Source organism: Eurosta solidaginis, chromosome X, assembly GCF_040869045.1.
Source record: "Eurosta solidaginis isolate ZX-2024a chromosome X, ASM4086904v1, whole genome shotgun sequence".
NCBI lineage: Eukaryota > Metazoa > Arthropoda > Insecta > Diptera > Tephritidae > Eurosta > Eurosta solidaginis.
Genome location: NC_090324.1, coordinates 199,692,107 through 199,715,253, shown reverse-complemented (window position 1 = coordinate 199,715,253; position 23,147 = coordinate 199,692,107). Strand labels below are relative to the sequence as shown.

General features: G+C 34.4%; 1 long non-coding RNA gene across 2 annotated transcripts in view; it reads left to right on the top strand.

Moving 5' to 3' along the window:
* The window catches only part of LOC137234594 (uncharacterized), a 227,092-nt gene extending 214,049 nt beyond the window's left edge, over positions 1 to 13,043 (top strand). Inside the window, exons 2-3 of one of the 2 annotated variants that reach the window (XR_010947832.1) lie at positions 12,331 to 12,469; positions 12,543 to 13,043. This is a non-coding gene — a long non-coding RNA (uncharacterized lncRNA). Of the gene's footprint in view, positions 1 to 12,326; positions 12,470 to 12,542 lie in introns of both variants that reach the window. The other variant, XR_010947831.1, reaches the window with a different exon arrangement.
* The last annotated feature ends 10,104 nt before the right edge of the window (positions 13,044 to 23,147 follow it).

The window sequence follows — 23,147 nt, the reverse complement described above, 5'->3', positions numbered from 1 at the left end:
CTCCCTTTTAAAATACTCATTAACACCTTTAATTTGATACCCATATCGTACAAACAAATTCTAGAGTCACCCCTGGTCCACCTTTATGGCTTTATCTCGAAAAGGCGTACTCCTATAGAACTAAGGCCCACTTCCTTTTAAAATACTCATTAACACCTTTCATTTGATACCCATATCGTACAAACAAATTCTAGAGTTACCCCTGGTTCACCTTTATGGCGATATCTGGAAAAGGCGTCCACCTATAGAAGTGAGGCCCACTCCCTTTTAAAATACTTATTATCACCTTTCATTTGATACCCATACCGTACAAACAAATTCTAGAGTCACCCCTAGTACACCTTTATGGCGATATCTCGAAAAGGCGTCCACCTATAGAACTGAGGCCTACTCCCTTTTAAAATACTCATTAACACCTTTCATTTGATACCCATATCGTACAAACAAATTCTAGAGTCACCCCTGGTCCACCTTTATGGCTTTATCTCGAAAAGGCGTCCAGCTATAGAACTGAGGCCCACTACCTTTTAAAATACTCATTAACACCTTTCATTTGATACCCATACCGTACAAACAAATTCTAGAGTCACTCCTGGTACACCTTTATGGCGATATCTCGAAAAGGCGTCCACCTATAGAACTAAGCCCACGCCCTTTTAAAATACTCATTAACACCTTTCATTTGATACCGATATCGTACAAACAAATTCTAGAGTCAGCCCTGGTCCACCTTTATGCCGATATAACTAAATGGCGTCCACCTATAGAACTATAGCCCACTCCCTCTTAAAATACTCTTTAATACCTTCCATTTTATACACATGTCATACAAACACATTCCATGGTTACCCTAGGTTCATTTTCCTACATGGTTATTTTTCCTCATTTTGTCTGCATAGCTCTCAGCTGAGTATGTAATGTTCGGTTACACCCGAACTTAGCCTTCCTTACTTGTTAAATATGTCTTATTTTCATCGTAAGCGAAAAATTTGGCTAAAACAAAGATTTTTTATGTAAATATTTTTCTAATGCTTTTAAACGATAAACTTTTCTATTTCAATAAATTATTGTACTTTTATAATACAAAATGCTTTTGGAAAACTCCAAATATATTAAAAATTTAATATTGAATTTATCGTTCTCTTGGAAAACATTTACAATTTACATTTCACAACTTAAATACTTCTAAACATTTAAATTAGATTTAAAAAAAATTTTATTTATTGAATAATATCGCTTATCACAGCAAATCCTTTTTAAGCCTCATTTAAGAAACATTTACAGAAATGCGTGGTTGCAAATACAAAAAAAAAAATTTTTTTTAAATATATTTGATATTGGAAACAATTTTTCTTTTTCATTTAAAAACCTTTTTTAGATTTTGTTTTGATTGACAATGTAGACCATTTGCACAAAATCCTGAACTAACCAATTTTTTTATATGCCATAAAATGAGATTTTTGCCTCTATATATAAAGTACCTCAATTTAATATGAAAATATTAAAACATTTTCATTCATTTAAATTTTTTAAAGAAAGCGGTGCGTCCGCGATATAAAAAACTTTTTTTATACTCCCGTATATTTTAATTCGATAAAATGTATCAGACTTAGAATTCAATAAAAATTTATACCAAATGCGACAAATATTAACCGAATTTACAGATATCACTCGGATGTATAAAATATTTACCTAATTTACAGAAACTTTTTTCTTGAAAATAATAATTTTCAATAATATTACCCTGACTTTAAACACAGGTCCGATGATGAGGGCAATTCCAACGATAATTCAGTAAAAGTTATGATAAATTTTCTTATGATTTTTCAAAAAGATACAGCGAGTAAAACCAACTATACAATATAATAATAAATAAAGAGATCTCCAATTTGACTGTGACTGTTAACGAAATAACGAATTTAGATGAGTTACTTTCGAGGCTTGAAAAAGCAGCCGGCAATCACAATATAATAAAGTTAGAATGGCCAAAAAATGATATACTTTTTAATAACTTTTCAATTACGAACTTTAAAGTCAGCGGAAATAAAATTCAATATTCATTAGAAATAATATTAACGGACCCTGTAGAAACTGTAACAGAAACAGAACAAAAACAAAAACGTATGACCATTTATCACGAGGACCCACTTTTAGGCCGTCGTTGCGGTACAAAATTATATATATATGCAAAATTAAGAACAAAATATTACTGGAAAAACATGACGCGTGATATAGCGAAATTTGTAAAAAGGTGCAGTAAATGCCTTTTAAATAAAGTTAAGCCAAAAACAAAGGAGAATCTTGTCCTGACTCCAACACCCTGTAAACCATTTGACATAGTAATTTTCGATACAATAGGCCCAATTCCAGAATCCGAATATGGTAACAAGTTCGCTGTTACTATGATTTGTGATTTATCAAAATATTTGGTGACGATAGCCGTACCAGGCAAATCGGCAAAAACAATTGCATGTGCTATTTTTGAAGGTTTCATATTAACTTATGGAACCATGAGAGCAATTAGATCTCATTTAGGCACCGAGTACAAAAATTAATTATTCTCTGAGCTGACAAAACTTTTAAATATTAATCATGATTTCTCAACAACTTACCACCATGAAACTGTTGGTATTGTTGAAAGAAATCATAGAGTCTTTAACGAATACTTACGTGCTTATCTAAATGAAACGTATTCAGATTGGGATACATATTTAAAATAATTCACGTTTTTACACAATACTACAACTAGCTCGGTTTTTGACAATAAATTGTCTCCTTTTGAACTAATATTTGGCAGAAAATCTACTTTGCCAGATGAATTCCAAAGAGAACAAATTGATCCGATATATAATGTAGAAAATTACGCAAAAGAATTAAAATTTAGAATGCAAAAATCTCATAAAATGGCTATAGATTTAATTAATAAACATAAAATTAGAAATAAAGAATTGCATGATAAAACAGCTAGACCTTTAGAAACTAATATAAATGATAAAGTTTTAGTAGAAAAAGGACCGAAAGATAAACATGAAAATATATATCAAGGCTCATACATAATAAAGGAAATAGATGGCCCTAATGTTACAATTTATGATGAAATTACTAAAGCCAATAAGATTGTTCACAAAAATAGAATAGTAAAAATTAAATAAATAAGTGGATTGTAATTATGCTATGGAAAAAAAATTATAAAATAAAATTAAAATTATGTATATCTATTACTTGCGTTTAGCTTTATATATTTACATATCTTTAAAAGTATTATTACTAATTTTTTTTTTAATAAAACCGCTCACTTAAAACTGATTCTAAATTTTGCAATACATTTTCCATATTTAAAATCAATCTTAACTTAACAAAAATATTAATTATTTACCTTTTAAATTTTCCAGGAAAACGTTGCACTGCGGTAAATGAACGAATCCTGAGTTATAACCACCCTAAAGCATGCAAATTCGTTCATTTACAACAGTTCATCTGAATTAGAAAAAGCATAAGAAATACTAAAAATACATATATATATTAAAAAGTATATCATTTTTTGGCCTTTCCAACTTTTTAATATTGTGATTGCCGGCTGCTTTTTCAATACTCGAAAAAAACTCATCTAAGTTCATTTTTTCGTTAGCATTCACAAAATTAAGTAAATTAGCTTTTTATGTTTTAAATGCGCATAAATTTGAAAATTAGAGATCTCATTATTTTTATTATACTGTATATCTGATTTTATTCGTGGTATCCTTTTTGAAAAATCGTACGAAAATTTATTATAAACTTCTACTTTAGGCGTGTCGCAAATTGTGTCAGTTAAAGTAGCGTCTTCATTTTGTAATTCCGTTTGTTTAGTCTGTGATAGTGTTTTAGCTGCTAAGACATTTGTTGAATTTTCTTCCTTTATTCGTTTGATTTGTCCGAAATCAATGCGAGATAAGGCGTCCGCACCACAATTATCTCTACCTTTAATATACTCGACATCGAAGTCAAATTCTTCAAGGTCAAGTCGCATTCTAGTGAGTTTGGAAGATGGGTTTTCCATGGCAAAAAGGTAAATAAGTGGTTTATGATCACTTTTGATCCGAAATTTCGTACCATAAATATAGGGTCTGAAAAAGTTGATTGCCCAGTGTATAGCCGCTAGTTCTTGTTCTATTGTCGACTTATCACGCTCGTGATGCATAAGCAACTGGTAGTTGTATACCATTGTATTCTTGGCTCAATATGGTACCACAGGCTTCTTTGCTGGCGTCAGTAGTGATGCAAAATAATTTTTTAAAATCTTGGTATTGGAGCAAGGGCGGTTTTAAGAGTGAGCTTTTTAGATATTGGAATGCTTCGTCACACTCCTTGGTCCATATGAAAACAGAATTTTTCCTTGTTAGTTTTGAGAGGTGCGTTGAACAGTGAGCAAAGTTTTTAATGAAGCGTCTATAATAATTACAAAAGGCCACGAACCGTCTTGCCTCATCGGCATTTTTCGGCGTTCGGTAGTTTTTTATTGCCTCATATTTTGTTTCATCAGGCAATATACCGTTTGCTGTGCATTTGTGCCCCAGGTAAGTTACTTCATGGCTAAAAAATGTACACTTATCTGGGTGCAGCTTTAAATTACATTTTCTGCAAATGTCAAAACCTCTTTTAAGTTATTGAGTATATGTTTCTCTGAACAACCGATGACAACTAAGTCGTCCATGTACAGAAAAACTTGAGAAGGAGACAGTCCTGAAAAAGCCAATGACATCATACGCTGAAATGAATTTGGAGCTACTTTCAAGCCAAAGGGCAACCGTTTGAACCTGAAAAAGCCCTGGCTTGTTGAGAACGACGTAATATCTCTCGATTCCTTTTCCAACTCGATCTGATGAAATCCGGACATGAGATCTAGGCATGAGAAATATCTCGCTCTTCCCAGTTGGTCTAAGATATCGTCGATCCAAGGCAGTGGGTATTTGTCAGCTACTAATTTTTTATTTATTTGCCTATAGTCATTGACCAATCTCCATCGTATTTCGGAGGAGTTTGGTAGATATTTTTTGGGTACGAGTAAAACCGGACTATTGTACTCTGACACAGATGGCTCAACGATATCATCCTCAATTAATTTGTCTACTTGCTTAATTATTTCCTCTTTCTGTGAATGTGGTATCCTATAATTTTTTATGTAGACTGGCGTTGTGTCTTTTAATTTCAGTTTCTGTTTATAAAAATTGTTTGAAGTTATTTTATCCGAGTCCATAGCAAATATGTCTATATATTCCTGGCATAGGTTCCTTAGTTTATCTTTAACAAATTCTGGAAAACTTTTACTGAGTTTCGATAAAACTTCGCTTCTATGGTTTGGGGTTCTTACAAAATTATTTTCGACTATCTGATAGTTGGATAGACTTTCGGATTTTAAATTTAAACTTTTTACTGACACCTCTTTATCGGTCGTATTTAAGAGCCTTACAAATGCTTTTTTGGTTGATATTAGCGTATTTGCAATGAAAATTCCTTTTTGAATTTCTTGATTTGGTATGACTAAGTTATCTTCCTTCGAGTTTATTTGTATTTCTTTAACGACTTCTGATCTTGCTGTCAAGGAAAAGATGTAATTGGGGGTACTGTATGTCATATTAACAAACAATTTTCTGGCATTATTTTACCACTATAATCTAGTACGTAGTTATACTTTTTATTAAGATTTAAACCCAGTATTACGTTGCAGGGTACCGGAAAACTATGATCTACTACTTGGAAGTTATTATTGAGCCAATAATTGTCTATAATGAGGTTACCGTTATCGCTACCTTTGGATATTATTGTACCTTCACCTACACCATTGATGGATGTGGTTAGGTTGGTGTTAATTTCAGCACTTTCCATTATTACGTCGTCCATAATTATAGAGATATCCACGCCTGTGTCTATTAAAAAGGTTTGCTTATTTATTGTTATTGAGGTCGAGAAACAAGAGAAGCTGCTCATATTTAATAACAAATAAAAAATTCATTTGCTCCTATATTTGAGTGTGATCCCCCTGCGTAGCAGGCAGGGGGCGTCGGAGTTTCCCGATTCTTGTGTTGTAACTCGTACTTGTCGGCGTTGGCCAGTTCTATTTCGGTAGTCATTATTGTTATAACTTCGGTAGTCATTATTTTTATAACTACGGTTGCGCTGGTTGACCCTACTCCATTATAACTGCCACCAAGATTATTGTTATGATTATAATGGCCGCGGCCACGTCCTTGCCCACGATTGTAACCTTGGGGAGAACTATAATTATTGTGATAAAACATGATGTTATTGGTGGGGGAGTCGGTGCTTGTACTGATAAATTTCGCGATAGCATCGTTTCTGTTAGCGAACTGGCCACTTTCCATAATTAATTTTATTTTTTCGTAATTGGAATTTTTATATAGAGCTTTTACTGATACTTGGGTAGTGTACTTTTGAGCCAGTTCACCACTTAGACCCTCAGAAATATAGCTCCCTCAAGTTTAGTACACAGTGTATTTATCTGGTCAGCGAATTGGTTCGCCGTTTTACTACCTTGTTTTATGTTCAAAATTTTGCTGTTATCAATTCAGTCGACTCACCTTTCACTGCATATTACAGTTTATCAATAAATTTAGTTAGTGTATCCTCGTTGGTTATTAATTGCCGTGCGTCGCCAGCCAATTTAGTATTGACTAGTTGCACAGCCACTGCTTCCACCAAATTTATGGCATCGATAAATCTGTTCAAATATTCTGGTTTTCCATCGAATTCGGGCAGAATCTTTTCTCCTAAACTTAAAACTGTGGTAGCCATTATGTCGATTTTGTTCTTCCTTCGATAGTTTTCCGTTTCTTTCTTTTCTAATTCACCCTCGTCTGCCTCATTTACATCTGTGTCCTCAATGTTGCTGTCAACTTCACAGCGTAATGTAAGTGGAATTTTAATATTTATTTTATGCCGTTGGAAGGCTTTTAGTAATTGGTCCCTTAGTTTTAGGAATATCTGGTGTGCTGATTCTCTGTGTTGGGAGGTGTACCTATCGTAATGCCTGTGTAGTATGGCTCTAACCCTGTTAAATTTCTCTATTAACATTTTTGTATGCTTTTCTATAGTTTCCACTTTAATAGCCCTTTTTTGTGTCATACATTTGTATGACTGTCTAAACTCTTTGCTTAGAGGTTAAATTTCCTTTAAAATCTCTTCCCATTGTATACTAACTATTACATTTAACTTTTTATTTTACTATTATTGCGACATTACAATGGAATTACTATTTTAACCTTCATCTGCTCTTTGTGTCGAAATCGACGCAAAACCAATATATTTTTTGCATTTTTGTGAAAAAAATTGGCTCAAAATTATTTATTTTTCTTGACTTTGTAAATAACAGTTCTTTACACATTTCAAATTGGTTTTGGATACAAAAATTAGTTTTTCTTGGGATTTATTCAAAAAGTTACGTTGGTAACCCTCATGCGTCGGTTTCGACGCATATGGGAAAACATATGTTTTTTGGCGGGAAAGTTAGTTTCAAATGTCATTTTTGCAAGTGAAGAAGGTGTTTGTGATTAGTTTGTGAAATTTTATATAAAATAAAAGAAACTCACGAAATAAATAATATGTGTCAACCGAAATATTTGTCGAGTGAGGAAATAGGAGCTCTTATCAATCAAAGTGATGAAGATAGCTGCAGCCTCTCCGATATACATAAGTGATGATTGTATGCTTAATATGTCAGGAGGTAGTGAAAGTGAAACTTTTTTGGATGGTAGTGAATGCGAAGAGGATAATAATACTCGATATGCTAGAAGTGATGGCATTGGTACTGCTTCAAACGGTGATCCATTGTACCTTTCGAAAGATGGAACAATATGGCAGGCAGAACCTTTTCAGCAGCACAATGGTAGACTCAGAAGTGAGAATATTATCAATCTGTTACCTGGAGTTACTCGATATTCTAAAGCTCGTGTTAGCAATATAAAAGATTCGTTTCTCCTTTTTTTACCACCACATCTGGAAAATATTATTCTAAAGCATACAAATGCATTTGCTAGAGCTAACCATGGTGAAGACTGCATGGAAATTGATTACTCTTTACTTCAAGCATATATTGGCATTTTGATTTTAGCTGGCGTGTATAGGTATTAGCAATTTTTTATTGAATAATGTTATAAACAAAATTTACAAATCAATTTGTAGATCTAAAAATGAAACATTGGTAGATTTATTCGATGCACAGTATGGTCGGCCGAATTTTAGAGCTATAATGTCAAAAAATACATTCCAATATGTAACGCAAGTACTTCGTTTTGATGATGCTATGAGTCGCAGACAGCAAACGTCTGCAGATAAGTTTGCTCCCATCAGAGAGGTATTTGAAAAATGGTCAGATCTATTAGCAGACTATTACAACCCACACGAATGTGTAACTGTTGATGAGCAGCTACTAGGTTTCAAAGGCCGTTGCAAGTTTCGGCAGTATATGCCTTCCAAACCAGAAAAATATGGAATCAAGTTTTGGTTGTGTGTCTGCTCTGAAAGTTGCTACGTAAGAAAAATTCAGCCATATTTGGGTAAACCAGCCGGTGTGAGCACATGCGAAAAAAATCAGGGTCAACGAGTTGTTTTGGATATGGTTTCTGGGTTGAAAGGTCACAACGTGACAATGGATAATTTTTTTCCTCATATGGCCTCGGCCAGGAATTATTAGCAAGAGGTATTACAATGGTGGGAACTATGAGAAAAAATAAGACATCGATCCCTCCAATTCTCCTAAAATGCAAAAACCTACCATTGTTCAAGTCAACATTCGCATTCACAAATAATACTGCACTTGTTTCTTACATTGCACAGTGTTTCGTGTAGAACAAGCTAGCTGGACAAAATTATTTTATGAGATTTTCCGTTTCATATGCAGTCATTTATTACAACTACGTCATTTTTTTCAGCCATATGTTCTTTTTTTATTTGTTTCCAAAATTTTACTTCATATGCATACATTTGCTTATTTCATATACAGTGACATAGATCCAAAAAAATTTAAAGGAGTCAAGAATATTACTTTATTGTACTTAAATTGAATGGACTACAAATCTCAATACTCTAAAAAATTCTAAAAATTCGGAAAAAAATTAAAATTTTTTATAAAAATTCGTCGAATTCTTCAAACATTTTTTAAATATAATTTAGGTTTTGTTATAGATCGTGACAAATTTTCTTATGGAAAATAAGTTAAAATATGAAAATTCGTCGAATTTTTCAAACATTTGTTAAATATAATTTAGTTTTTGTTATAGATCGTGACACATTTTCTTATGGGAAATTAGTTAAAATAAATTTGCGAAAGCGAAAACTGTAAGATTTGTCCTAAAAGGGGTGTCTACTTATTTATGTGAGTGATTGTACATATGTCCATACATGTTTTGTATTTATTTGAGTATTTATCCTGGCACTACAATTTTTACAAAATTATTTTATAGTACCAGTCAGGAATGTAAAAGTGAATTACAATAATAATAATAACAATGTAAATATTTAAATTAATTATGTGGAAATTACTTTTTACAAAAGCTTTTAAAAGTAAAGTATCATACAAAGTAGAAAAGACAATAGATTTAAATTAAATAAAACCTGATCCAACAAAAAGTTATAGGGTTGGTTATCTTTTGTTTGTTTAGAAAAAATAAATTTAATTGGACGAAAATACATGGTAGAAGAAGGTCGAGGATTCTGCCAGACAATGTTACCTTTTTCATCCTGTAATTGAAGAGGAACGAAAGAAAATATAAACAAAAACTCATCAGTGTCAGAACTGCATGTAAACTTTTGCTTATATGTACTATAGTCAGAGCTTCCATCGCAACCCCACTTGCTGATTAAAGTATACGTCAAGTTTGTAGGTAATAAACTAACAAAAACTTCTTGATTTGCTAAAACTAAAGGCTCAACAGTTTTATCTAATACGGACTGGACTTTAATTTCCGCACGTATTTCACCCACATCAATTTCATTTGGATAGCATTCTTATGGGAAATTAGTTAAAATAAATTTGCGAAAGCGAAAACTGTTAGATTTGTCCTAAAAGGGGTGTCTACTTATTTATGTGAGTGATTGTACATATGTCCATACATGTTTTGTATTTATTTGAGTATTTATCCTGGCACTACAATTTTTACAAAATTATTTTATAGTACCAGTCAGGAATGTAAAAGTGAATTACAATAATAATAATAACAATGTAAATATTTAAATTAATTATGTGGAAATTACTTATTACAAAAGCTTTTAAAAGTAAAGTATCATACAAAGTAGAAAAGACAATAGATTTAAATTAAATAAAACCTGATCCAACAAAAAGTTATAGGGTTGGTTATCTTTTGTTTGTTTAGAAAAAATAAATTTAATTGGACGACAATACATGGTAGAAGAAGGTCGAGGATTCTGCCAGACAATGTTGCCTTTTTCATCCTGTAATTGAAGAGGAACGAAAGAAAATATAAACAAAAACTCATCAGTGTCAGAACTGCATGTAAACTTTTGCTTATATGTACTATGGTCAGAGCTTCAATCGCAACCCCACTTGCTGATTAAAGTATACGTCAAGTTTGTAGGTAATAAACTAACAAAAATTTCTTGATTTGCTAAAACTAAACGCTCAACAGTTTTATCTAATACGGACTGGACTTTAATTTCCGCACGTATTTCACCCACATCAATTTCATTTGGATAGCATTCTGCCTTAGCTTTTCTTAGACTATAAAATGATGGATAAACTTTATGGCCTGCCTTGATGCTCCACTTCCGAGTCGTTTTGTACCTATGAGTCTTCGACTTGCTATCTACGTAGTATGCTAAAGCTTCTACATTGCTCAAGCATATTGCATCTGGCTCACATGTCATCTTTGTTCCAGATATTTGAGTGGTTTCCTGTGATTTTTTTATAATGTTAGCAACATTTATGTTGCCGGACATACGCGTTGATACTTCTGCCGCATAAAGTAATTCACCAGGACTTCTAGATTGCAAGAGGTCATCCACTCGACGGCGTTTGGTTTTTTCACTGCAGCTAACAAAGTCCTTCTTTCGTCTTCCGGGGCCGAGGTTACCTGGAGAAGTGGTTGGCTGGTCTGATAGCAACTTTGAATCCACCGTTATTGTAAATGTGAAGTCTGGACCCGAAAGTCACTCCCAGTTTTTATTCAAAAATCGCTCTTTATGTCTTCCAGAAGTGTTCCACTTTTGATCCAGCTTCGACGAATCTGCCGATATTTGTAAGCTTAAACTTTTTATCGAATACTCGGCTGCTTCGCTTAAATCGTACTTAAGTACAACAAAACTAAATAATTCTTTATATCTGGTTTCCTTCGAATGTTGAACCCAAATGTCAATAAACTCCGTTCTAGGTACGGTTATAACTAAACTGCTTTGCGTTGTTGATTTTCCGACAGGGTGAATAGTTCATGATTGTTGTGCTGCCATCTTAAGTGTCGTTGATCGTTCAGTTGTGCAGTATTTATATTACATTCAGGTATTGGCGTAGATGCTAACAACAATGTTGTTTTGTGTAGCGTTCCAGTGTGGTTATACCTGCATTAGGATTGCTTTGTATGTACCTGTTTTTATGCCTTGGTGACTGGTGCGGTAGGTTGTGGCAGGTTGCAGTCAGTGATCTTCGCCTTTTTGCTTTTGGTGTGCTCTTGTTGACCTTGCGCGATTATTTTTGTGTGTTTTATGGCTACGCGTTTGTTCCCTGTACCTAGGAATTGGTTTTTTGTAGATCAGCTTTAGAGGTTCAAATATCTCGTCGGAGCTGGTACGTACATACATCCTATTTTATATGTAGAGATAACTAAATCTACAAAAAAAAAAATTTAAATAGATGTGCAAAGAATTCGCAATGGTTTTTTCTTTCGACTATTAGAGAATACTTCCGACTATAACATATGTAAAATTTAGCCCGGATGTCCACGGATGTATGTAACTTTTTTGTCCGTAAATTTAAAAATATAGAGAAAAAATACCTTTTCTTCTTAATAACGGAATGTTAAATATATTGAAAATACTCTAATTGTGAAAGGATTACTATTAAAAAATTTTACTTACCTTCGAGCTTAGAATCCATCAAAAAAATTATATAAAAGTGTTCACTTAAAAGAAATATGAAGCTTAATATTCAACAAGAATTTTGCAAATTAATCAATGCATTTTACGGCCATTCCTGCCTTCTTACTTCAATTACTCAATATATATGAGCAGAAATATCAAAAAAAAGCAAAAATCCCGTTATTTTGTTTATTTTCTTTCATTTCTCATTACACTTTTCATGGAATAAGAACTTTGTTTTTGTCCAGCTAGCTTGTTCTACACGAAACACTGTGCATTGGGAGGAAAAATAAATGTACAATTTTACAAAGTACTTTGCACAACTCTATCGAAGTCCAAGACGGGACTAAAAGGCTACCATCTATTATAAACTACTATAATAAAACAAAAGGTCCGTATATGGTAAACTTATTTATATGTTTTTTTTTTTTTGATGACTCAAGTTTGTTTTTCTTTTAATACAGGAGGAGTCGATACAGTTGATAAAATGCTTTCATGCTATAGTTGCAAGAGGAAAACTAATCGATGGCCCATGGCTGTGTTTGCCAATATAATAGACATATCTGCTTTGAACGCATTCATAATTTTCAATTAAATTAATCCTGATTGGCAGCGTACCAAGAAAACAACTATTCGAAGGAATTTTCTAATGGAACTAGGATTATCGCTAGCCACACCATATATGGAAAATAGAACTGTAAAGCCGAGAACCAGTTCAGCAGCAAATTTAGTTGAAATTGCTTCCTCATCTAAACATGTTACATCTAAACAAGCTACTGAAGCAAAAAGTGTTCCACAACAAATAAAAGGCAGACAAAGGTGCTTGATGTGCTGGGAAAAAATGAAGCTTCCAAAAATAATATGCACACTACCATTTGCTGCTTCTGTAAAAAAGGGGCATGCAAGACCATTCACAATAGGAACATATGCATTAAATGTATCGAAAATAAGCTTGCCTAATAATTCTTGAAAATAAAAATGACTACTTTTTGTAAAATAAATAAAGAAAATCACAATTTTGCAAAAGTTATTGCGTACTTAAATTCATTTTATATGTTAAAAAATTTGAATAACTACATATGCGTCGAAAACGACGCAGGAACGTCAGAAACGTAACTTCTTTAAGAGCAGATGAAGGTTAATTATATATTACCTACTTAAACAGCTCTCCAGGTTACCGGATTTGTTGTTGATGATTTGTTGTTGCTGTTCCACATTTGGTGTTGCCAGAAAAAGTTTGAATTGGGGCCATTAATTTAAGCAGCTCTCAAGGTTGTCGAATTTGTAGTTGATGATTTGTTTTTATTGTTCCACATTTGGTGTTGCCCGATAAAGTTTGGACCACATTTTGTTTGTATCAATTTGCTTGAACTCTAAGTGTACTTTTATTTTATATTCTGTGTTATTAGTTTTGTAATTATATTTGTTGTGACCCGTTCCGGATTTCCCGTTTTATTTTATTCACATAATATTTAATTAATATGTACATCATGGTTAATAGGGCCATTATTAATAAAAGTTCAGTGGCGCTGACTGGCCCTATATTGTAGTTCGTTTTATCTAGTTTTACGTGTAAATCGTCGTTGTATTTTGCGATATTTTTTTTTCTCAATGTTACTTTCTGTATTGGTTTCCTTTCCTATTTCGTAGGCGGTTATGGCTTTCATAATAGTTGTAAGAACTGGTTTCCACCAAGTCATTTTAAACGCTTTTTTTCGCACTGTATTCACTTTTTGTATATATAAAAGGATTTTTTTTTCACTACATTTGGCAACACGACGGAAATTTCAGGACATTGTCTGTAGATCCTGCATGTGAGTGATTAACATCGTTCGCCGTTTAATAAAGTCACAATGTTCGGAGTCACATGTCACAGTCGCCATGTGGAGTGAAACACGTTGCTTTGGCTTGTAGCAAATCAAAAACTGACTTTATTTAATATGTTCTTTTATTTATAACTTAAAGCTAAAAGGTATGTAATTTTTATGACTAAGTCAATGATTGGTGTGAATGGACAAGGGTAACCTGAGTTCGCATATGCTGACCGTTAAGTAGGTCAGTAGGTATCCAATATCGAAATACCGAAAGTGTATTGCACTGCAAATAAGTTGAGCAATCTGAGGTGGATGACTTGGGCAATATTGTTATATTGTAAAAATGTAATTGCGCTGATTACCGTTGTCCATTACACTTACATCTGCAGTTTCATTTATATGAGTACTGGTGCGATGCATCTTGAGCTTGCTATGGATCTTCCCCTACATTTATTGCTGCTTTTCGTGTGTGGGCAAACTCTTATGTACATTTATACCCGGGTTGAACGATATAACAGAGCGATCAAGTGAAGATACGACTTTTATGACAATTTTTTGTTTATTCACATTGCGCTTCGTAATCGGAACGCATCCCGTGAGGGTGTTTTGTGTTACGCTGCAATGCATATTATTATAATCAGCGTGCTTTGCCTACAGATTATATTAACTTATTATTACCATACCGGTTGATCGTAACGGCATTAACGAATCGATATAAATATAGACTTCCATAAATCAAAATGCTGAGATTGGAAAAATGAATTAATTTAGCCATGTCCGGTCGGCTGTATGTGATCACGATAACTTGAGTAAATATAGAGATAACATATTGAAATTTGGTATATGGGTTTTTTGGCACTTATCTCCCATCACACCCACTTTTTATACATATAACATTGTTTTCGCGACCACACGTCCCAGCCCAGCAGTTCGTCACTTAACATAACATTTTTATATACATACTAGCTTTACCAGGCGCACGTTGTAACGCCCGAGATCGAATGGATGTTGCGTTACTTTTTCTGTTTTGCTTGTTGATAATTTAATTTATTGTTCTGTAAATTGAATTGAATTTTGTACGCATATTTGGGGAAATTTTCTGATAAAACATTTTATTCTTGTATCTTATTGTATCTTATTTTATATTTTTGTATTGCTTTTACCGCTGATGATTGTTGCTTTGAGTACATTCCGAAGAAGCATGACTGGTGAGCCAATTTTCAAAGTTGATATATGCGCAGGCATTCCTTTTGGTTCTAAGGAGTATAGAAATTCATTTGGATAATTCACAATTTTATCTTCATCTGTAACTGTGTCGATCGATTTATATTTCGTCACTTCACCCGGAAATTGGTTTTGAAAGCGATCATTGATTTGGTTAACATGATCATTTTTGGGAGCTAAGATAGTTCTTTCGCATAGCCAAAAAACAAAAACATTTAAATTTAAAATTCTTAATTCTGAAATATGAAAAACTTTCGTCTTGATCGAGGGAACCTCGAGCCAAAATTTGGTGATGATCGAAGTATAGCAAACACGTTTTCATAGGGAACACACACACACAGAATTTGAGTTTTATAGAAGATGCAGATAGACTGAAGCTAAACAATTTTTTTAACAGCGGCAGATTACTAAACTTCCAAAAGGCATAACAGCTAAACTCAACGGCAACCATAGTTTTTCCCCATTCCACATTTTACTGGAGGTTTAAGGACTTAACGTCACATAGCTCCTTACCAATTTTAATTATCCTACCATTACGACATCCAGATATATGCAGTATAATATATTCCATTTGTATGGGAGGTGCCACGCCCCCTTTTTCCCAATTCCATATTTTCTTGGTGGTGTTAAGGATTGACCTCAAATAGTTCCTTACTGAATTTCAATGTTCTGGCATGTATACCTTCAAAGTTATGTAGTACCAAAGATTCCATTAGAATGGGAGGTTCCACGCCCCCTTTTTCCCAATTCCGCATTTTCTTAGTGGTGTTAGGGATTGACCTCATATAACTCCTTACTGAATTTCAATGTTCTGGCATGTATACCTTCAAAGTTATGCAGTACCAAAGATTCCATTTGAATGGGAGGTTCCACGCCCCCTTTTTCCCAATTCCGCCTTTTCTTGGTGGTGTTAGGGATTGACCTCATATAACTCCTTACTGAATTTCAGTGTTCTGGCATGTATACCTTCGAAGTTATGCATTACTAAAGATTCCATTTGTATGGGAGGTGCCACGCCCCTTTCTCCAAATTCCGCATTTTCTTGGTGGTGTTAGGTATTGACCTCATATAACTCCTCATTGAATTTCAATGTTCTGGCATGTATACCTTCAAAGGTATGCAGTACCAAAGACTCCATTTGTATGGGAGGTGCCACGCCCCTTTTATATATCGAAATTATTTTCAACCTAAAACCTTCCCGTTGATCGAAGGAACCCATAACCAAAATTTCGTGATGATTGATGTGTGGGAAATACGTTTCCATAGCGAACATGCATGCATATACGCTGGACGTGTGGTTACGCCAACACGTCAATTAAATTTCACCACGGCAACATCTATCTGGCATGATCAAAATCACGCAGCTCAGTTCAATTGGCACTTGTTATCGTAAAAAAACAAAACCACAAATCATCGAGAATTTTCCCTGATCAACTAATTTTCTTTTTTGAGTATAAAAACTGTGAAAATCATCGCTTTTCCTTTTTTCTGCAAAAAGAAATTATTATCAGCACAATTCTAAACAAAAATTCTTCGTATTCTAAATAAAAAATCCTTGTGAGTTTTTTCACTTCTCCCTTTCCTCTTATTCTGTACAATGTTCGAAAAAGTGGACACCGGTTATGGGAGAAAAGTAGGTATTATGAATGTGAGTGAGAGGGATATTTCTCTGCCATTTCTTAGGAGTTTTTTTACTTGTTAAATTAAAGGGAATGCATCAGAATAGTAAAAGTAAATTGGTTCTTTTAAGAGAGAACACTTATTTGTACAAATATGTGCTAAAATATGTACATTGTACCACAATATTCTTTATTTTAAGTCGAAAAGTATATCATAAGCAACGGATATACCAAGAGCAAATCCCATGCTTATGACGTCTATCCAGAAATTGATTGCTTTGCTGAATGGAAGCAGGTAACTCCAGCAGATTTGTGTTATCCCGCCGTATTCTTCTTTTTATGCGCCTCTGTTGATGTTGCTGTGGCACCAATTCATTACTCATTTCAGTGAATACCATACGAAATGCAATACTGTGAATTGTTTATATTTTATTTCTTAATTTCAAACAAGTTCGCAACAATAATTAAACTTTAATCAGCAACGAAATTTTAATTACAAAACAGCTGACTTCGAAATTCTTATTTCCCAATTATTATTCTCCCTAGGAGAAAAGAACCGGAGGAATTTTTTCGCGGGAATAAAAAAATCCGAAACAACAAAGTTCCGAGGGAATATTTAGAATTGGGCTGTATATCTACTTGTAATCCAAGTTTTCTTTTATAAAGGTTGTAATTACCAAAAGTTTGAAACAATTAAAATTATATTCAATTATATGGTGAAAGTTCGCTCGCGTTCGATTATTGAAGAAGTGCCTTTCAGATATTCATCTGCGCTTGCTAAATTTATTGAGCTTCTTAGATGTATACATGGTCGCTCCTCTGCACCCTTCTTGATCCACCATTTATTTGATCTCTTCTGGTGGAGCTTCCACTTTATGTACATATAGCACCATGCCAGCCTAAGGGATGGTTCTTCTTTCTCGTCTATGTCGGTGCTAAAGTTAGATAGCATACACAGTTTAGGCGTTTCCTCACCATGACGGCAGCTCCAACCCTGCTTTCCTTTTTTGCCTTATAAACGCTGAGCCCGTAAGCTCTGAATCCAGAAACCTTTTCTCCAGAAGAGAGCAAGGCTACTGTATCTCCGCCACATCAAACGAACTCTCCTCAAGAGTCAGGCGTTGCTTGCTCGACGCCACTTTACCGTGTTGCAGATTTATCTGTTAGACTCGCAGCGTCATTGAGCGGTTTGCATCTCTGCAAATTCTCCGAAACTGCGCTCACGCAATGCTTTTTTCCGCTGTTTTCAGGGTCTGGAAGCCCGCTTAGATAGTAGGAAGTAGGGGAGCAAAATGGCTTCAAGCATCTTGGCTACTTGCGATAAGAAAGATATCGGGCGATATGACTCTCCTATGTTAGCTGGTTTCCCAGTCTTTAGTAGCGGGACCACCTTGGCCATTTTCCATTTATCGGGTATGACGAAGGTGGAAAGAGACAAGTTGAAGACATGCGCTAAATATTTGAAACCTTCTTTCCCTAGGCTTTTAAGCATCGGCATGGCTATGCTGTCTGGGCCCATTGCTTTGGATGGTTTAGCATGACCGATAAAAGTGGGCGTAGTCTTTACCCGATCCCATCCATTTTTACTAGAAATATTTCCTGCAATAAGGAAAATATGTGCACCCAATCTTATAACGATCCATTAATTATTCTTTGGGTTATGGCTCCCGAAACATAGAAAATTGGTTAGTCAAAAAAGGGACAGTGTCACGCCCTTTTTAAAAAATTTGAATTTTTTGCTTTTTTTGTTACAATTTTACTTTGGAAGTGAAACACCATTGATATAAAACTCTTTTTTGAAAAGATATAGCTATATTTATTCATGCCTGACGCTTTTAAAAATCATTTTGATAATCTTCACTCAGTCTATATAATTCGGCAAGAATAGTGTCTGTTTTCATTTCAACGTAATATCTTAAACGGCTTTTGATTTACTGCTTGTTAAATTTCCAAATTTTCTTCTTCTGAATGTGGTTGGTGCCACGCCCATGCTCCACAATTTTTTGGAATTTACGTTTTGCGTCATAAAACCAATCCTCCTACTAAGTTTTATTAGCTTAGGGGTATTGGTTTTTGAATTATCATATTGTAACGAATGTTATCAGCACTGAGCGATGCTATCGTCTCTAAGCCGATGCTAAGCACTGACGTGAATTCACATCCACAGATCAATCATTATGTATCTACATAAACGAAACAATAATTGCGTCTACACATATGTACCATGTACGTATACGAGCAGTGGAGAGTCAATGCACAAACACATGCATATATCTGAGATACTCCTATAAGTATGCAATCAATGAGAAAAACTATAAAATTGTGCAATTGTAGTTACAGCTGAGAAGTTTGAGAGCTGCTGGACTAGTAGATTCTGGAAGCGCCTAGAAGGTGCGAAGGTTGAAATCAAAGAGTATAAAAGGCGGCAATTGTAGAGGCGCTGGAATTCAGTTTGATTTGAGCTGTCAAGCAGTTTCGACTAAGACGCTATCTAGCGAGCAAGAGCAGTATTATTTTGAATAGTAGAGTTTCAAGTAGGCGTGGTTGTCATCCTAATTCGCTCTTTTCAATACTAATATATTCTGGTTCCGAATTAGTTGAAGATATCTCAATATTTGCTCAAGTTATTGTGTTAACGGACGGTCAGATGAAGGGACGGGCGGGTTAGTAAATTTTTCTTTCGATACTGATGATTTTGATATACGGAATTCTATATCTATCTCGATTCCTTTATACCTGGTTATATACTCTGTGTGCAAAGCACGATGAGTACAAAAATATAACATAACAATAACAATGACAGGAGAATTATAGTTCTGCCCTGAGCTCGATTCGAGCCCGTAAATTTTTTCTATACCAAAATACAATAATTACAAACATTTATCTGCCTTTACTTTAACCCTAGTTGTCCGATAAATGTGATTTTTTGGTTGTATATGTGTTTTTTTATAATTACTATAACAACGTAATATTTAAAATTGGCCAGTTTTTATCATTCATATAAAATTTTTATGATTCACTTATTGCGTCTTCGTTTGGTACTCTTCAAGTACCTATGCTGAAATACTCTTACGTTTTCAAATATGCAAATATATTCTTTTACCGGTGCACATTAAAGAGTATTCACATCTGCTCTGGTGCGTATTGGCTAGGGTCCTCATTTGAGTTACATCGGATGAAGACTTTCTCTATAATAGAGAGCTCTGTTGTGAGGAGTTTTTTCTCCGGAGTTCAGAAGCATATGACATGATTCGTGTGTGGGCAAACTCTCATGTACATTTATACCCAGGTTGAACGATATCACAGAGCTATCAAGTGAAGATACGACTTTTATTATAATTTTTTACTTACTCACATTGCGCTTCGTAATCGAAACGCATCGCGTGGGGTGTTTGTGTTACGCTGCAATGGATATTATTATAATAAGCGTGCTTTGCCTACAGAGTATATTAACTTATTATTACAATAGCGGTTGATCGTAACGGCATTAACGAATCGATATAAATATAGACTTCCATAAATAAAAATGCTGAGATTAGAAAAATGAATTAATATAGCCATGCCCGGCCGTCTGTATGTGATCACGATAACTTGAGTAAATATAGAGATAACATATTGAAAATTGGTATATGGGTTTTTTGGCACTTATGTCCCATCGCAATTTAAAATGAGCGAAATCGGATGATAACCACACCCACTTTTTATACATATAACTTTGTTTACGCGACCACACGTCCCAGCCAAGCAGTTCGTCATGTTTATTAACGTAACATTTTTATATACATATTCATTGTAAAATCATTATATAGATTCATAACCATAGTTTATTAACATAACATTTTTATATACATATTCATTGTAAAATCATTATATACATTCATTTTTATATGCATATACGCTGGACGTGTGGTTACGCCAACACGTCCATTAAATTTCACCACGGCAACATCAATCTGGCATGATCAAAATCACCCACTAAACGCAGCGCACTTCAATTGGCACTTGTCATTGTACAAAAACAAAACCACAAATCATAGAGATTTTTCGCTGACCAACTAATTTTCTTTTTTGAGTATAAAAACTGTGAAAATCATAGTTTTCCTTTTTTCTGCAAACAAAGATTATTATCAGCCCAATTCTAAACAAAAATTCCTTGCGAGTTTTTCCCTTCTCCCATTCCTCGTATTCTAAATAAAAAATCCTTGTGAGTTTTTTCACTTCTCCATTTCCTCTCATTCTGAACAATGTTCGAAAAAGTGGAAACCGGTTATGGCAGAAAAGTAGGTATTATGAATGTGAGTGAGAGGGATATTTCTCTGCCATTTCTTAGGAGTTTTTTCACTTGTTAAATTAAAGGGAATGCATCAGAATATTAAAAGTAAATTGGCTCTTTTAAGAAAGAACACTTATTTGTACAAATATGTGCTAAAATATGTACATTGTACCACAGTATTCTTTATTTTAAGTCGAAAAGTATATCATAAGCAACGGATATACCAAGACCAAATCCGTTGCTTATGATGTCTATCCAGCAATTGGTTGCTTTGCTGAATGGAAGCAGGTAACTCCGCCGGATTTGTGTTATTCCGCCGTATTCTTCTTTTGATGCGCCTCTGTTGATGTTGCTGTGGCACCAATTCATTACTCATTTCAGTGAATACCATATGAAATGCATTGCTTATATTTTATTTCTTAATTTCAAACAAATTCGCAACAATAATTAAACTTTAATGAGCAACGAAATTTCAATTACAAAACAGCTGACTTCGAAATTCCTATTCCCCAATTGATGTTCTCCCTAGGAGAAAAGAACTGGAGGAACTTTTTCGCGGGAATAAAAAACCCAAAAGAACAAAATTCCGAGGGAATATTTGGAATTGGGCTGTATATCTACCTGTAATCCAAGTTTTCTTTTATAAAGGTTGTAATTACCAAAAGTTTGAAACAATTAAAATTATATTCAATTCTATGGTGAAACTTCGCTCGCATTCGATTAAGCAAGAAGTGCCTTTCAGATATCCATCTGCGCTTGTTAAATTTATTGAGCTTCTTGCTGCGTCCAAGTTAAAATTATTCGATGGTATTTCTGCGCAAGTCTTTCGACTTCACAAATCAATAAAGCCCATTAAATTGCCGAAATTTCGAGGATAAAGTCAAAAAAACCTAGGATTAAAAGCCGCAAAGATCAACCTGCCTATCTGCAGCAACGCCAGTGGAAATTTTGCCCAAGAGCAGCACGAACCAAATCACCGGCCATCCCGCACTACCAACCCCAAAACGGCGACTACACAAAGGCTCTCGGGGTAACCAATGGTCCTTCGTCTCCATTAAGAGGCAAGCGCAACAAAACCGCACAAAGATATAAGTACCCCAAAAAGTAAAACCGTAAGCAGAAAAAAATGTCTTTTCTATTCCCCTCACGATAACACACCCTCAGTAAAGTGATAATTTTATAATTATATTCTCGTGGAAAAAAGCTCATAACTCTCGGTTGCTTTATATATATATACATATATATACGAGTATATAATACACCCCCACATACAAAAGAAAAAAGAAAAACGGAAAAGCGGTAGATATCCCTTTTGCACAGCGGGTCAGGGTCAGTCGCACCTACATATATCAAAAAACAAAATAATAAGTTTATTTCGTTGGAAAAAAAGTTTTGCGTTTGATATGTGTGTACGATTAGTGCACACATTTATACAACAATCTTCCCTCCTCCCTTTAAACGTTCAACTGCTGAGGACACCCATCACATAAATACGGTCCACTACTCCCCATAAAATATTTATTTATCAGTTTATACGTTAATAATCAATTTATACATACATAACCCTAGTGTACTCCGCGGTATGGTTATTCGCTAAATATATACATTTATAGAGTACCAAAAAGAATTTTAGTTGGCACAGTGGGCACGTTTCTCAAATTCCCCACATAAAATATTTTATATAGCCGAAGTTAAACCAACTAACCGTGTTTAGCTGGTATAATCCCAATTAAAGCAGGTAATCTAAATATTTTCCCCAGAATACTCCCTCGAAAGGTAGTATTAACACAACGAAAAAATAATAATAATAATTAAATAAATCAGCTCTCTCTTTTGTCCGCACGTTTCAAACAAAATTCTTACGATAATGAAAAGCTCTTCTTTTGTCCGGTTCAGTTCCAAATAAGTTCACATCAGAAACGGATATTTTCACTGACTACTGCACTCGGTTCAGCTCAGGACAATACCCTCTACAGGACAATACCGAGTCAGCCCTATCAATAAAGGACAAAAAAAGTCCAGAGCGCATATGATGCGGTAGTAGAAACCGAAGACGAGGACCTTCCCCAAGATTTCAAGTCCTCGGCATTCGGAAATATAGGGCATGTTTATTAGCATATGAGGACACCAAAACCCAAA